General features: G+C 37.9%; 1 non-coding gene across 1 annotated transcript; it reads right to left on the bottom strand.

Moving 5' to 3' along the window:
• Positions 1–4,165: 4,165 nt before the first annotated feature.
• On the bottom strand, positions 4,166–4,272 carry LOC131234143 (small nucleolar RNA R71). The gene has a single exon (XR_009165552.1). It is a non-coding gene; the product is annotated as a small nucleolar RNA R71 (small nucleolar RNA).
• Between the last annotated feature and the right edge of the window lie 8,615 nt (positions 4,273–12,887).

Genomic DNA, 12,887 nt, shown 5'->3' on the forward strand with positions numbered 1-12,887 from the left:
AATTCTTTGGAAGCTACTTTTACTGAAGGTTTGTCATTTTCTGTAACATTCACTATACTCAAATTAAGGGGTCACTAGAAACCAGGTTCATTTGAATGCCTTAGCCCTTTCGTATATATTGATTCAGGGAAAAAACTCACTTCCACTACCGAAATTGGAGGGTGATGAAGGTGTAAAAGCACGCTCTCTGGCAACTATTTATTCACATCCGGTGGTATGTTTGTCATTGCACCTTCCCTTATTATTATTATTATTTTTCTAGAAATTTTACTTCAAGAAGAAGGGTTTTCACATTTTCATTTGCTAATATTTATTATTGAGGAATTCTACCACGGTAGCATGCTTCATTAAGTTCTGTGAAGTGTACATCGGAATATGTCCAATTTACATGTGGTGCCTGTGCATGGTGATCAGCTCATCGATTTTGTGGACCTGAAAAGTAATGGTATCTGACTGTTCTAGCCAAGCATTTGCTCAGTGGTTGGAAGCGGACAATTAACCCAAAAAGAGCAACTGTATGTACATGTTCAGTGGGCAAAACTTGCAATAATTTGGTGGTCAAACTCTAGTCCACATGCGACAGATGTGCCGAGAATATAGGACATACACCTCACACACTGCCTGAAAGTGACATTGTCAAATGACACCTTGCCAACTTAATCAGTGCCTGGATTTGATACATGACGGATTTCAGACGCCAATGTGATTCCCAAGTTTTAATCAAGTTTACAACCGGTGTGGATGCACTTTTTCTTTTTCTAAATGAACAAGAAAAAGCATGTTTCCTCGCCCCAACAATGTTTTACTGTGCTTGATATTTCTGCCTTGTTTTATCATTAATAATGCTTTTCTTGAACTTCAGGTTCCTCATGAACCATCCTTGCATATGGATGATTTTGTCCGCATCAAAACCGTCATGCAGGTGTGTGTTAAAATCTATAACACAACAAAAAGGGTATTGTTATTACCTATTTCCTTTTCATAGGACTTAATATTTTGTCCGTTTAAGGGTCTGGATGGTTATTCAATTCAAACTAAATTGATCTTCATCACAAAGAATACCAAGTACATGGTTAATGCATGGGACTGGGGGCAGTGTGGTACAATTTCAGCTTACTCAGATCATAGGGCTGTTTGCACTTTGATACATGTCCAAAAACCATTGGCCCCTTGCCATTAATGTTTCCATTGTTGTTTGAGTCAGTTATTCTTTACTTAGTGTCTATCAGAAAAGGAATTGTGGCTTTCCTAGTGAAGGAAATTTGAGTTCGCAATTCCTCATGTTACGCTAATAGCTTTTCTTAAGAATGAAATGCAACATTCTTGAAACAGCTGATCATAAGTCTTCGTCATTGTTATTGACCGCTTTTTGCTTCAATTGTTTTATCAAGTTTGCTAATGAGTTCAACATTTTATTTTATTTTTTCTGCTTCTCGGACTTTCATACAAGCGGGGTTATTGAAAGACGGTCTATATTCAGTTCAGGATGAGAGTGCAGGTCAGTTCTTTTTCCAGACCCTACCCCAACCATTTTTCTAAAATAGGGTTTGAAGGCTATGCCTATTACATATAATTTTATTACATATATAATCTTATTCCTTATATTGTTTCCCAGTTATATTTGTGTTTTTCGGGAGGACAGTGTTAAGACTCAAATATTGCATAATTTTCGCCATTTATATCTTGGTTTTATGAACATAAATCATCTTAATATTCTATTTTACTCATGTATGTATTGCAAGGTGAATTTAAAAGCTTGGATTGAAAAGGGGTGCTAAAAAGTAAGAATTTGATGCTCAAAAATCACCAAGGCAAGGGATGGATCTTAGGAGATCAAGATTGAAGAATTCACATGCCAAAGATCCAAGAAAACCAAGCGAGGAATGAAGAGAATCGAAGATTTGAAGTGAAGAATCCTGAAATCGTCCTAAAAAAGTGTATTTTGAAGCTGTGAAGTTTATTTTGGAAAACTGCGCAGCAGGAAGTCTGTTTTAAACGAACTATGCAGCGAGAAGTCTATTTTGGGAAAATATGTATATTTGAGGCGTTTTCTAGGGTTTTCAACTTTGTACGAAGTTTGGAGTTCCCTACTTATAAATAGGGCCTCCTAGGGCATTCTAAAGCATCATTAGAAGCATTCAAGAGCAATATTTAGGATTTTTTTAAAGAGTTTTTAGTTTTATTAAAGCTTTATAAGTTGTTTCTTTCCTTTTAGATTTTTTTATTTGCAATTTTTCTTCTTTCTTTCTTGTTGCTTTTTATTTCTGCAATTTAATTATGTTTTTCTAAGTTCCCTCTAGCCCAAGCTAGAAGGGAAGCACATGGGTTTAATATTTCTTTAAATTATGATGATTGATTGTTTTAATGATGAGAATAATGGTGTATGCATATTATCTATTATTTAGGTTTTGTTTTTATCCTCTTGTAAGATCCATATGTTTCCATCATATGAGATTTACATTGATGGATAGGCTTACCCTAGATTAATCAGATTTCCTAGATAGGAGATGTTCTCAACCTGTTATATTTCTTTGATATTCATTATCCTATAGATATTGAATACTTAAAATCACTGGCCCTTGAGAATATATGTCAATGGTGCAAATCTATTATTTTCTAATCTTTTATATCATTTATTAAAATATTTAAAGTGTTTTATTTTCCGATTAGGCTGACCATAGTGCTCAGATCCTAGTTGTGTTATCCAAGTCATCATGATTTTGGAACATTAACCTATGTGTGGAACTTTGAAGCTTGGGTGTTTTTTATTCAATTAAATTACATCCATTCAAAAATCCAAAAATCAAATCATCAGTTTAGTTTTTATTCCTTAGTTTGTTTTGCATTTGATTTTTTCCTTCTCGCAATTCATCTTCCTGTGGGATCGACCCTGTATTCACAGGATATTACTTATGAACCTCGCACTTGGAGGCAAGCTCAAGTTTTGGCGCCTGGGGAGAGACGAGATAGATGATCTGCAAGATAGCCAAGGTAAGTTTTCTTCTAAACCTCCAGATTTTCCATAGATTTTTTTTTTTTATTTTTTCTTATTTTCTTTTTCTTTGAAAATAAATTCATTGGGACTTTCAAGCACTAACTATGACATAAGGTTGCCACTTGGGATTTTATCACCCAAGTGCTATGGTTGTCCTATAGTTTTTTGTTTGATCACAAAGATCATCCGAATCTATTTTCCATATTAGCATAGTTTAATTTCTGCATTAGTTTTACTTTTATTTATTTTTTTTTTTTATTTTGCTTTGTGGATTGAACCCTCATGGTCGGCTCCACCTGGGTTATTGATTTATTTTGCTTTGTGGATGAACCCTCATGGTCGGCCTTGCCACCCGGGTTGTTGATTTATTTTGCTTTGTGGATCGAACCCTCATGGTCTGCGCCTCGGTTGTTGATTTATTTTGCTTTGTGGATGAACCCTCATGGTCGGCTCCGCCCGGGTTGTTGATTTATTTTGCTTTGTGGATCGAACCCTCATGGTCTGCCACTGGGTTGTTGATTTAAGTTTTTATTTTTATTTTAAGTATCATACTTGCGATTTGAATTAGTGGTATTTGTTGTGTGGTGTGGATGGTTTATGTCCCGTTGGAGTAGGGATCAAAACAATCGACTCTCCTCTGAAGGGGGACTAGTTCCAGGCCTTGATCATTCACTTAGAAGAGGCACTCAATATCACTTGGATTCCATGGCAGACCCAATTGATAATCCAAATCCAAATCTGCCAAATCCAACTATAAATCAAAATAATCCTCCTCTTGAGGATGAAAATGAAGTTCATAGGAATGTGTTAAACCAACCACGGACTTTACGTGAACATTTACACCCTGAGAGATCAACTTTACCATCTTGTATAGTGTTCCCTGCTCACACGGGGAACATTGATTTTAAACCAGGTGTGATTCAATTAATTCCTAAATTTCATGGCTTAGATTCTGAAAGCCCCTACTTGCACCTCAAGGACTTTGAGGAAGTAATTGCAACGTTACAAGTAAACAATGGCAATAGGGATGTACTTAAGCTTAGGTTATTCTCATTTTCTCTAAAGGATCCCAAAGCATGGCTCAACTCTCTAAGACCTAATACCATCACTTCATGGCAAGCCTTAAGTAGAGAGTTTTTGAAAAAGTTCTTTCCCGAGCACAAAACAAATGCACTAAAACAAGAAATCATGTCATTCTCCCAAAAGGGGAATGAACTATTTTTTCAAGCTTGGGAGCGCTTCAAAGACATTCTAATTACTTGTCCACATCATGGTTATGAACCATGGCACGTGATTGATGCTTTCCGAAAGGGGCTCACCATGGATACCCGTCAGTTCATAGAGATGATGTGTGGTGGAACCTTCCTTGATAAAGATCATAATGAGGCTTGGGATTTTCTAGATATGTTAGCAGAGAATACTCAGACATGGGATGTTTCTGCTAAATCAGACCAAACTAGACCCATTCCTAGAGAGAAAGCGGGAATGTATGTCCTAAGAGAGGAAGACGACCTTAATGCAAAATTCGCTGCATTGGCTAGAAAGGTCGAAGCTTTGGAAATTAGGAAGATTGATATGGTTAAAGCAAACACTTCCTTAGGTAATTTTTGTAGCATTTGTGGTGGTATAGACCATGACACAAAGGATTGTCCAATAATCTCAGTTGTACAAAATATCACGCATGAGCATGATCAAGCAAATGCTATAAATAATTACCAAAGGTCAGTTATGCAACCAATGGAAAACACGTATAATCCAAATTGGCGTAACCATCCTAATCTTAGTTGGAGGAATGGACCACAAATTAATGTGCCCAATGCACCTCAAATGCCTCCACAAAATAACTTCTTTGGGGCACCTAACAATGCACCATATGTGCCCCCACCAAAGCGATCATCTGTGGAGGATACATTGACCACATTCATGAACTCTCAAGCTCAAATGAATCAGTCTCTAATCCAATCAAATCAGGAATTAAAGACAGCTGTGGCTAGGATTGAGACTCAACTAAATGCTAGGGAAAAAGGCACCCTTCCTTCTCAACCTGTGCCAAACCCTCGAAATACACATTTCATTGGAGACTCAAATCCAAGTGAGCTACATCATGAACAAGCTAAGGCCATCATTACCTTGAGAAGTGGAAAAAAGGTCGATAACAAAATAATACAACCGGTAGAAATACTGGAGGATGAGTCACTGTCTCAAGAAAATGATGAACCGGATATTGTTCAAGAGCCGCAACAGCAAAAGAATGAAGAGACTAAGTCATATGAGCCTCCAGTTCCGTTCCCATCTAGACTTCGGAATCCAACTGTCCCCATGAAATATCAAGAGGTGTTGGATGTGCTCCAAAAGGTTACTGTCAATATTCCTCTACTTGATGCCATTAGACAAATTCCATCATATGCTAAATATCTCAAGGATTTGTGCACTGTAAAGAGAAAATTAAATGTGCACAAAAAGGCCTTCTTTATTAAGAAAGTGAGCGCTATCATTCAACAAAGGGTTGTACCCAAATACAAAGACCCGGGAAGTCCCACTATTCCTTGTATTATTGGGAATTTTCAAATTGAACATGCTTTGTTAGATTTGGGTGCAAGTGTCAACTTAGTACCTTATTCGGTTTACAAACAAATGGGGTTAGGCGAGCTTAAACCAACCACGATTACACTCCAACTCGCTGACCGCTCTATTAAGGTACCAAGGGAAATTTTAGAGGACGTGCTAGTCCAAGTGGAGAAATTTTATTTCCCCGTGGATTTTATTGTACTAGACACTGAACCATGTATAAATGCTAGTGCTCAAGTTCCCATAATTTTGGCCGCCCATTCCTAGCAACTTCAAATGCAATCATATCATATATTGCAGGATGATGAACTTGTCTTTTGGTAACATGACTCTAGAGCTAAATATTTTCAATCTATGTAAGCAGCCCATTGATAATAATGAGATCCATGAGTTGAATTTCATGGACTGCTTGATAGAAGAAGAGGAATTAGAACCTAGTCTGACTGAGGAATTGATTCAAGTCATTGGAGACTTGAAAAATTCTGATTTAGAAAAAGTGCTTGCTGAAATTTGTGATGATAATGAGAGCACTACCACCCAGGACATTGGTATGTACCAATGGAGACCGCGCACTCAAATCCTATTTATCGAGGACTCGTGACCTCTGCTATCACCAACCAATGTTCCAAAGCTTGATTTAAAACCACTACCAAATAAGCTTAAGTATGTATACTTAGGTGAAAATAAAACTTATCCTGTGGTGATCTCTTCATTTTTAGACAAGGATCAAGAGATTAAATTGTTGAATGTTCTAAGGGATTACAAAGGAGCCTTGGGCTGGACCATTTCTGACATTAAGGGTATAAGCCCTTCCATATGCACCTATTGGATCCACCACCCATCGGATCCACCTCGATGAAGACGCCAAACCAATTAAACAACCTCAAAGGTGTCTCAATCCAAACATGATGGAAGTTGTAAAAAATGAGGTGATCAAATTATTGGATGTGGGAATCATCTACCCAATATCCAATAGTGTTTGGGTGAGTCCAACTCAAGTAGTCTCAAAGAAATCCGAAATAACTATTGTGCAGAATTTTAATAATGAACTCATACCAACACGTGTCACCACTGGTTGGTGTGTTTGCATTGACTATAGAAAATTGAACCAAGTCACAAAGAAGGACCATTTCCCTCTACCATTCATTGATCAAGTTTTAGAGAGGGTAGCAGGTCACTCCTTTTATAGTTTTCTTGATGGATATTCTGGATATAACCAAATAGAGATAGCCCTAGAAGACCAAGAGAAAACCACGTTCACTTGTCCATTTGGCACGTTTGCTTTCAAACGGATGCCATTTGGATTGTGTAACGCCCCAGCAACTTTCCAACGGTGTATGTTAAGTATTTTTTCAAATATGGTTGGAAAGTTTCTTGAGGTTTTCATGGACGACTTCTCTGTATTTGGGAGTAGTTTTGAGGAATGCCTCAACAATTTATCTCTTGTCTTGTCTAGGTGTGAAGAGAAACACCTTGTCTTAAATTGGGAGAAATGTCATTTCATGGTTCAAAAAGGAATTGTTTTGGGCCATGTTATCTCCAAAAATGGAATCGAGGTAGATCGTTCAAAACTGGACATTATATCTAATCTACCTATCCCCCGAACTGTTAGAAATATTAGATCACTTCTAGGGCATGCTGGTTTCTATAGAAGATTCATCAAGAACTTTAGTGTCATTACTAGACTCTTGACTAATCTTCTTCAAAAGGATGTTTCATTTAAGTGACAGATGAGTATGCAAGTGCTTTTAATAAAATTAAATCATCCTTTACCACCGCACCTATCATACGTCCACCAGATTGGACACTTCCTTTTGAACTAATGTGCGTGCAAGTGATTATGCCATAGGGGGCTGTTTTGGGCTAAAGGAAAGATAAACGCCCTACGTTATTTATTATGCGAGTAGAACTCTAAACTCGGCCTAAGTGAACTACTCAACAACTGAAAAAGAGTTATTTGTAATAGTTTTTGCTTTGGATAAGTTTAGGTCCTACTTGCTGGGATCCAAAGTGGTCATTTTCACGGACCACTCGGCTTTAAAATATTTGCTATCTAAAAAGAATGCAAAGTTGAGATTTTTGAGATGGGTCCTCCTACTCCAAGAATTTAACTTAGAGATAAAAGATAAGAAAAGAGTAGAAAACGTAGTGGCCGATCACCTTTCCAGATTGGTGTTAGATGATTCCACTGAGGAGATGCATATCCAGGACACTTTCCCTGATGAACAATTATTTGCGATCTCCAAATTGCCTTGGTATGCGGATATAGTGAACTATCTTGTAACGGGAAAAATGCCATATCATTGGAAGTCACAAGATAGGAAGCGTTTTGAAACCGAGGTTAGGAACTTCTTCTGGGATGACCCGTATTTATATAAATATGGGACTGATCAAATTTTTAGACGTTGTGTCCCAGAGGATGAAGTTCAAAGTGTTATTTCTTTTTGTCACATGGAAGCATGTGGTGGCCATTTTTCTGCTAAGAAAACCACTGCAAAAATCCTGCAGTGTGGTTTTTACTGGCCCACCATGTTTAAAGACACCCATGCTTTCTGTGTTGCTTGTGATAGATGTCAAAGGTTGGGAAGAGTGTCCCGGCGCAACATGATGCCTTTATCCCCAATTTTACCATTGGAGATTTTTGATTGTTGGGGTATTGATTTTATGGGTCCATTTCCATCTTCTTTTGGATTTCTTTATATATTGGTTGGTGTGGACTATGTTTCAAAGTGGATTGAGGCAGTTCCAAGTAGGACCAATGACAACAAAGTGGTCATACGATTCCTCAAGGAAAATATTTTTGCTAGATTTGGAACTCCAAAGGCCATCATTAGTGATGGCGGGTCTCACTTTTGCAATAGGACATTTGAGGCTTTGATGAAGAAATATGGCATCAAGCATAAAGTGAGCACCCCATACCACCCACAAACGAGTGGGCAAGCTGAGATTTCTAATCGGGAAATCAAACATATTTTAGAGAAAACTATAAGGCCAGATAGGAAGGATTGGTCCCTCAGACTATCCGATGCTTTATGGGCTTATAGGACTGCTTATAAGACCCCGATTGAAATGTCTCCATACAGATTGGTGTATGGGTTGGTCGATTGTGGCTTGTAGACAAAGGGATGAGTAACCAAAAATACAAATATTGGAGGCCTTCCCCAGGTATCTAAATGCTTTTAGATATATTTATGTTGTTTTTAAATGTATTAGGTCGAAATTGATGGAGCAGACCCGGATGTGGGTCGGAGCTATCCAGAGGTTGAGCGGGGGTCCCTGGAAAGTGGGAACCACTGTTATGACCATGATGAAGCTGTCCATTTTCTATGGACAGCATTAGAGTGGCCTGACCATTTGGACAGGCCATGTTTATGTATTAACTCGAAATTGATGGAGCAGACCCGGATGTACGTCAGAGCTATCTGGATGTTGAACGGTGGTCCCTAGAAGGTGGGAACCACTATTATGACCATGATGAAGCTGTCCATTTCCTTAGACAAGGTGGACCAAAAATCAATTTGGAGGCTTCGTACCTAAATTTTAGACATATTATGTTGTTTTATGTATTTGATCGAAATTAATGGACAACCGATGATCTGACGAGCAATCCGGAAGTTGAGCGGGGCTCCCTGGAAAGAGGGAACCGCTATTATGACCATGATGAAGCTGTCCATTTTCTATGACAGTATTAGAGTGGCCTCTGACCATGTTTATGTAATTACTCGAAATTGATGGAGCCGGATGTTGTGAGCTATCTCGATTTGACGGGGTCCCTGAAGTGGGAACCACTTTATGACCATGATGAAGTCCAATTCCTATGGACAACATTGAGGACCATTTGGACAGCCTGTTTATGTATTATCGAAATTAATACCTCAACCTCGGATGCTTAACAGCTATTGGAACCGGGGCTAACCTAAAGAGAACCTATTATGACCATGATAAGCTCCATTTTATGAACCATTGGAAGGGCCTGCCATTTGCATCGGATTCATAAACAAGAATACCCTAAACCTAAACCTATACTTAATCCTAATCTTAACTCCTAACCTAAACCTATACCTAAACCTTAGAAAACCCAAACATAAATCCAATCCCAAACCCGAACCTAAGCCTTAACCTTAAATCGTATTCTCAATTCCCTAAACCTAATAACTAAACCTTAACCTAACTTAACCTAAACCTTAACCTATACCTATAACCTTAACCTAAACCAAAAACCTAACCTAAACCTATAACCTTAACCTAAAACCTAAACCTAAATTCTCAATCCCTATAACCTAAACTATATAACCTAAACTAAAACCTAAACCTATATCCTAAACCTTGAACGCATTCTCAAATCCTATAACCCATAATCTAAACCTAAACTTAAACCTAAACCTATAACCTATAACCTAAACCAAAACCTATAACCTAAACTAAAAGCCAAAACCTATAGCCTAAACCCGAACCCATTCTCAAATCCTATAACATAACTAAACCTAAACTTAAACCTAAACCATAATTCCTAAACCTAAACAAGAACCTAAACCTAAACTCACACCCCAAACTCGATAACCGGGCTCACAAAATTCCCGATCGCGAATCCGGCGCGACAGCCTCGTAGAACCCCATTCTCGGACCCGGCACCCATTCACCGGGTTCCGATCACGGGATCACTACAAGGAGGGTTTCAAATCATCGGTCTGAATCATAATGAGCATAACAAAAGCATAACCCACAAACAATAACCACAAGAACACCACCACAAAATCCACTATGATCAAAACTTTTGAGTACAATGCGATAGAAAGGGAAAATACAATGTAATAAAAGAAACAAAACTCCAGAAGCTCGGCTGCTCGCTCCAATACGGCGAGATAAGGCTGCGACTACGTCCTGGTGTCACCTGCACGCATCAATCATGCATAAGCTTATAGAAAGCTTAGAGGGTGGTGTAAGTGTGTGCGTAATATAAATGTGCTCAAAATACAAGGTCAGAGTGATGCGGAATCATGGTGATGAGCACATGAATGCAATCAGCCGTACCAAGGCTATGCAGTGTAAGATATGAATGCTATCGGCCATAACACAGCCATGCGATGCGAGATGCAACTCAAGCATGCCAATCTTCATCTGAATCCACTCATTCTGGATAATCATCGGGGTTCAATACACTCCAAATGGCACTGTCGCTCTCCTAGCCGCGATCCAAGTGAGCGTAAGAAACCTCACTATCCGCCTGACCAATAGTCTGCCAATACCTATCCGGCACGTCGATAGCGGACCCATTCGTGAGCTGGTCAAACTCAGCCTAGTATTGCCCCCTACCCTCGGGCGAGTAAGGCCACACTCCTTTCCAACCGACTACGACACAGTGGGAGACGCGGCCTCCTGGTATTCGGCCCTCATGCGCTCATATATCCACTCGGTCTAGACGTTGGAGTCATCCTCTGGTACCATCGGGTTTAGGGATTTTCACCCAGGGACGTCTATGGCGCCCGTATGCTAGAACCAAATATTTCCGGTTTTCAATCATGCCATCCACGATGTGTCTGTGGAGGCTAAGGCCCTGATGTCGCTAGGGCATATAGTAACTACAATCACACAAATGCAAGTGCATGAGTCATACTATCAGTCATGCAACAGTCTTATATATATATAAAAAAAAATTTCAACATTTTCAAAATAATATTTTTATATACAAGAATGTGAACATGATATTTTGCGAATTCCAAAGGCAAATTTAATACCTAATCTAGGTTGATAGTAGTCAAAATTGACAACTGAAATTTATAAACTTGAGTTCAATTATCTAATCACTAGTTTAAAGTGAGTTGTAATTTGATACTGAATTCACAATACACCCTAGCTAACTAAGTGAGGAATATGATATGTGAACTAAAATAACAACTTTTGATTCAAACAAGGTTGAATGAACTAGTACCATTGATATATGTTTAAAAGAGAGAATATTAAAGGAAAAAAAAAAGAAGAGAGTGATGAAAAAAAAGAAATTTTTATTATAGAGCATGAATGCAATGACCATAACAATCGTGTCAGTAATCCGGAGTAAGAATACCTAAGTATCCATTACTGTTACCATTACAAGTACGATACCTTAGGTTATGAAGCAAACCCGATGGGAATCTTCATCTAAGGGTGGTCTATAATAATGAGGATATGATGATAAAAGAAGAAATGTCATAAAAAAATGAGATAACTAGAGATTTCATATTCTTGGGATGATTGAAAGGAGTTAGGATAGGGAACATGCATATTTCTCAAAGTTAGACTAGTGTCACGAAGCACCTAAGGATATTGGGTTATAACTATTCTAAATTTTGATTAGGTCTCTGAACTCAAGGATGTAATGGATTAAAAAATTAAGATTCTAGCTAACTTCATATCTAGGGTAAGTATTGTTTTGTTTTGGAATTCATATGATTAATGGAGGCATAATTGTATAAATTTTATAGTGTTGAAATATTTTTCTTATTTTCAATGTTTGTGGGTAACATTTCTGTAAACCTTCACGAGACTATAACTCGTCCACTAGAGGAAACCTAGGGGTTTAAAGGCTTGTTGCATATGCTAAATGCAATCGAGATTACTTGCGAAAGTGGAGTTAGAATTTTATTTTCATTTTAATTTTATTTCTAGAATTAATTTTTATTCTTTTTTTATTTTTCTTCGCTTATTTTGCTCGGGACTAGCAAAATGCTGGTTGGGGGGTGTGTTGAGACTCAAATATTGCATAATTTTGCCCATTTACATCTTGGTTTTATGAACGTGAATCAGCTTAATATTCTATTTTACTCATGTATGTGTTGCAAGGTGAATTTAAGAGCTTGGATTGAAAAAGGGTGTTAAAAAGTAATAATTTGATGCTCAAAAATCACCAAGGCAAGGGATGGATCTTAAGAGATCAAGATTGAAGAATTCACGTGCTAAAGATCCAAGAAAACCAAGCGAGGAATGAAGAGAATCGAAGATTTGAAGTGAAGAATCCTGAAATCGTCCTAAAAAAGTGTATTTTGAAGCTGTGAAGTTTATTTTGGAAAACTGCGCAGCAGGAAGTCTGTTTTAAACGAACTATGCAGCGAGAAGTCTATTTTGGGAAAATACGTATATTTGAGGCGTTTTCTAGGGTTTTCAACTTTGTACGAAGTTTGGAGTTCCCTACTTATAAATAGGGCCTCCTAGGGCATTCTAAAGCATCATTAGAAGCATTCAAGAGCAATATTTAGGGTTTTTTTTAAAGAGTTTTTAGTTTTATTAAAGCTTTATAAGTTGTTTCTTTCCTTTTAGATTTTTTTTATTTGCAATTTTTCTTCTTTCT

This window comes from Magnolia sinica, chromosome 18, assembly GCF_029962835.1.
Source record: "Magnolia sinica isolate HGM2019 chromosome 18, MsV1, whole genome shotgun sequence".
NCBI lineage: Eukaryota > Viridiplantae > Streptophyta > Magnoliopsida > Magnoliales > Magnoliaceae > Magnolia > Magnolia sinica.